We start from the raw sequence: 5,381 nt of genomic DNA on the forward strand, positions 1-5,381 counted from the left end.
AGGAGGGATGAAACTGGATGGTATTTAGGACCCCTTCCAACCCAAACTGTTCTATGACTTTAAGAAAAGCAAAATGAAATTAAACTTTTCCACAGAACTGCAGGCAGCTGAGGAAATTTAGCTCATCACCTTGTTCTAGCAAAGCCTATTCAATCACTAGACATTTCATCTGTATCAGTGTCTTATAAGGAAATAACATTCATGTTGACAGTTTAGATGGAAAAGAAAATGTTTGTTTGTTTGTTTAAACTTTGAAAAAAATAATTTTCTTGGAAAAGATTAAAAAAGTTCTTGAAAATTATTTATGGAAGGCATCATCACATCCTAAGTACACTGACACCTTTTTACCTAATATTTTCAGCTGAAAAATCACCAAGTGAAACACCAGAATGGTCCCACATGGCTGGCTCCAAGAAAAATACACTGTTTTTCTGTTACACTGAGAGGTTCTGAGTCCTTAGGGTTCATATTTCAACAGAGGATTTGGTGATGAAAGCAAAATTGCAAGGGAAGGTGAGTCAGGATGGAGCTGATCACTGTCAGACATGCAATAACTTTGTTTTCTTACATTTTGTCTACTACCTAGCTGTAAGGCTTATATTAAGGGGTGTGACACACCTTTAAGCACAGGCCAGCCAGAAAACTTGCTTGGAAAACAGCAAGATAGGTAAATAAAACTCTGCCAGGGTAAGAACAGAACAAATTGTTTAATGCAGGCTCTTCTTCTTCAAATAGCAGAATTTTAACAAGGAAAAAAAAAAAAAGAAAAAGGGATGAGCAATGAGAGATGCATGAAATATTTTCCTTGCAGGAGGAGTGACTTTGAGATGATCTCTTCTTGTTGGTCTGGTGTTGTTGGGAAGCAGGAGAAGGTATTTAATATCTCCTTGCCCTGCTGGCTGATCCCACAAAAAGTATTTGTTTCATATGGAATAAAGGAGTTTGGTTCACAGGAGGCAAAGGAGAGCCAGTGTCATCCATTTCTGAGCTGCCACTCTGCCTGGTGGTACTCCAGAAACTTGAAAAGCCTGTGACTTCTGCTTCCTGGAATCTTGTTCCCAAGCTCTTTCACAGGAACCACATTTGGCCAAGAAAAGTGTGGGAAAGAATCACAGAATCATTTAGAATAATTTAGAACCATTAGCCCAGCACCACAATGCTCACCACTAAACCATGTCCCCACATGCCAAACCCACCTGCTTTTTGAACACTTCCAGGGATGGTGACTCCAAGAGTGCCCTGGACAGCCTTTTCCAGGGCTTGACAAGAAATTTCTCCTAATACCCTTAAAATTCCCTGCCATAACTTGAGGCTGTATCCACTTGTTACCTGGCAGAATTGACCCACCCCCACCTGGCTACAGCCTCCTGCCACACTGTCCGAGAGAGCAAGAAGGTCTGCCCTCCTAGACCCTTCACCAGCATCTCAGCATCTTCCATGCAGTCAGCCCAAACATCTGTGTGTGTGTGTGTGTGTGTTTTGTTTCTTTTCTCTGCCCTCAGCTGGTCCCAACACGTGGAGCATCCCAGGGCGAGTTTTCTAACCTCGGCCAGTGTGATTCATCTCACTCAGCTTCTTTTGCTCCATCTTTATCTGCAGCTACAGACTGTGGTGGATTTGGACAAGATCAAGGTCATGTCACTCCAGTAGTTCAGAGTAGCACAAATGCACTAATCCTGAAGGATTGCTCTGAAAACTCTCCCCAAAGTCTTCTGCTCTCTGGAGCTCATCCTGCAATTTGTCATGGCTTGGTACCCTTGGCTCCTTGGTAGAACAGATCAGAGAGGAGACAGTGGGCTTTACAGACAAGAATTGAGGACTGAACTCTTGCTGATGACAATGTGGCACCTGGAGTTCCTATGATTTCCTGGAAAGCATCAAAGAGACCAGGAAGGATTTGAGCATTCTTTTCACATAGACAAGTTCTAAAGTCATGATGTTTGGGATGGACTCTGAGGAATCCCAGGCAAGTGTAAGCTCAGGAAGAAAGACTCCCTCTCTTTCTATTCCAGCAGACATTTAGACATTTCTCCATGTCTCATTTTCCCAATGTGTAAATGTGGTGACTGCCTCAGCAGTTTTTCACTCCAAAGCTCTGTAAAAGCAGCATGCAGCACTTTTCAAAAATGGTGTAAAAATGTTTTCCTTCTCATCAGTCAGGGGGGGTGATAGCAAGGTCTTGTTCATATCTCTTTACACAGTCCTTACATCAGATGCTGGAATGAGTCTGCTTTTTTTTTGTCACATGCTGGAAGAGTGACCATCACAACTCATGAGGATGATGGTGTTCAATGAAAGCTTTTCCAGAAAATGTGGAACTACGGAACACAGCTCTGCTGAAATTTATTCTTCCTTCTCTGTCCCTCCATACCAGTATTTATGACCTAGATCTTCGCTGATGTGCAATAAACAATGAATATTTTGTGTATAAAACTTACAGGTGAGATGAAAGTTCTGATTCTTTTGTTCACTATAGCAAAAGGATCAGAAGAGGTTTACAGCTTGCATTTAAGTTTGCTATATGTCTGCACTCTGCAGTCAGTTAACTTACCTGATGTAAGTTAAATTTGTGTGCAGAGTCTTGAAGGGAAGAAGGGAATAAAGACAGGTTGATTTTCAAAGGTGACAGGTGCTCTTAGGCTGACAATAAATTTCAAGGTAGGTGAAAATTCAAAGTCTGCCATAGCCAAAAATAAGCCAGCTGAAAGTCAAATTTGCAAACTTCTCAGTTGCCCCAATGTGCTAATCCACTTCAGACCTGCGGCCACATTCAAAGGATGTTGGCCTTTTCTTTATTCTCTCTTCTAAACAAGCTGCTCTTTGACTTAATTTCCTTTCTGTCTCTATTTTTAATTTCCCTATCTAAGAATACCAGACCATTCTGCCAACAAATCTTTTAAGATTTGTCTTCATACCCTAAAATGGACTGAGGTTTGCAAGTGCAGTCCTGCTGGAAGTATTCTCTCTCAGAGAAGCCCCTTCTTTCAACGGTGTCTAAATGTACATGTGTAATTACAGGATCAGATATGCATGACAACCACATGATTTCTCTTCTCAGCAGACAGTTTGTCACTGGAGATGTGGTATAGCTCACCATGTCTGCATCTCTAATAGAAATGTCACTCACTGTAACTTTTGCGGAAATGACAAACTACTGGCCATACCTCTGCTAAGTCAGTAGATACTCAAAGCTGACAGGAAATCATATGACAAATTTAAGCCTTTTTTCCTAGTTCCTTCTTTGCATAGTGCAAGTGCTCAAAACTTGAATGTTACAAAGCTGTTATGTATGTTAATACCTTTCCTTGATACTGTATTTGTTTAAATTATAGCCATGCCTACTTAAGGCTGTACTTCATCACCAATTTCCTCATGTGGTAATGAGCAAATTACCATCATTATGGAACAGAAAGATGTAATCTTACAAAGCAGATCTTGGGGGGGAAAAGTTATGGACTTTAAATGAACAATATGTTCTGTTGCTCCGTGCTTCTTTCCCTAAAGAATAATTCCTTATTCAGTTTGGGTTTATACATGATCAAATAATCTTATCACAACTCCATTGTACATTTCCTTGTTTTCTATCCTGTCCACTTCCCTTGTCACTAGTGTGAGCTTTTCCAGATGATAATCCTTTTATCACGTTCTGATACTGCTGTGCCCATTTACATCTCTGTAAAATTAAATTATAGCAAATCATCAAGTGCAAGACAACTTTACTGCAGTGTAAGCTCCTGGGAGAGTCAGTCAGTCAGAGAGACAACAACTCACAGTATCAGGAATCTTAGAAATAGTGAATAGATCCACTGAACCACCATTTCATATTTAATCTCACATTTCCACCTAACTACTGGTGAGTTTTATACTGGCAGGCTCTAGGATGCCCTATTTTTGTAGGATTTAAAATGCATTACAGAAGATTCTTGTTTCCAGCATCTGTGTTTTCCCCTCATTGAGGGATTTCTGCTTCTTCCCTCTCCTTTAGGACTGTTCTTTCTGTTACATAATTACACTCCAGAGGTAGCTTAAGGATCAATTGGTTGTATCTACAGTCACCAACCCAGCTTTCCTCTCCAAAAAGCACCCCTTCACCTGTAACATCTCCCTCATTTGCCTCTCTTCTCCCTTCCCATTCTTCATGGCTCCAGCCTCATTGCATCTCTCTGGGACAATTATCTTATCCCCCTCTGTGGTAAAAGGAAAAAATCCAGCTGACTCATACTTCCTGGTACTGCTCAAGGCTGAGGAGGTTCACTTTTATTCCCAAGCTTTCCTCCTGATGTTTGGTTTCTTGCTTTTATGTGTTTTCCCTGACTGCTTAAGTAAACTTGTTCCCTAATCCTTGCTCCTTATGTGCATTGTGGTGTGAAAGAGCAAAAGAAATAATATCCTGTAAAAGTTTATATCATTGTAATTCTTTTTTGTTTGTGTTTTGCATTTCTGCAGTTCTATTTGCATTTATGTGAAGCTTCTGACTCTGTATCTCTATCTTTGGGAAGGTCACTTGAAGGTTTATAGATTAAAAGAAAAAGAAAAAAAGAAAAAAAAAGGAGAAAAGTTACCTTACATTTGGGGAGATACAGGGTTTTGTTTCAGCTTTCCCATCTTTTGCAGAACTTTGAAGTGTGTCTTGCGTTTATCTCCAGAAACAGCTATTAGATCATCAAGTGCTCCCATCTAGCTGATTAATGTGTAGCCTTAACAAACCGGGAAATTGAAATAGGAATTCAAAGAAGGTCTTGTCATAATGATACTTCTGAGTTCTCAAAAATAATTTAAGTGCAGCTGGAATGGTTTAAGCGATCACAAAGTGTGGCACTGTGCTGGCATCTCTCATGTGTGTTCATCCTGTTGTGAAAGGTTTTTGCTATACACAAGGGACTGGAAGAAAGACATGTCCCTCAATACTAATGATCCTCTCAACAAGCCATGAAAAGCCTCCCTAGCTGCAGCTGACCCAGATCTGGAATTCTCCATCTCCTGCTTGCCTGGCATTTCTGCTAATCTCAAAGCATCTGAGGAAGTGTACTGAACTTTTCCGGGTCGGTCAGTAGTTTTGGGTTTTATTTTGTTTTGGAGAGGGGAGGTAGGAGGTTAAGACCTTTTTCTCACGCTAGGAAAGCAAGGTACATGAGCCCTTATCTCCTATCAGACATATAACCCCTCACAAACTATTCCTGAGTACACAAACTTTGTAAAATTTTAACCTCTCTGAAATTAGTTTCCTCCTTACTCACAGTAAAGAGGGGGTTTAGCATTGCCCAGATATGAACAAGGGCTGCATTCCCAGCTGGTTGGAGTCAATCCAGACTTGTGGAGTGCAGGGGGGCTGTGCTCTGCTCTGAAGGGGGCTGAAACTCTTCTCTGGCTGTAGTGGGGTA

This window comes from Pseudopodoces humilis, chromosome 4 (genome assembly GCF_049639895.1).
Source record: "Pseudopodoces humilis isolate 2021_Gansu_Grassland_sample_001 chromosome 4, ASM4963989v1, whole genome shotgun sequence".
Taxonomy (NCBI): Eukaryota; Metazoa; Chordata; class Aves; order Passeriformes; family Paridae; genus Pseudopodoces; species Pseudopodoces humilis.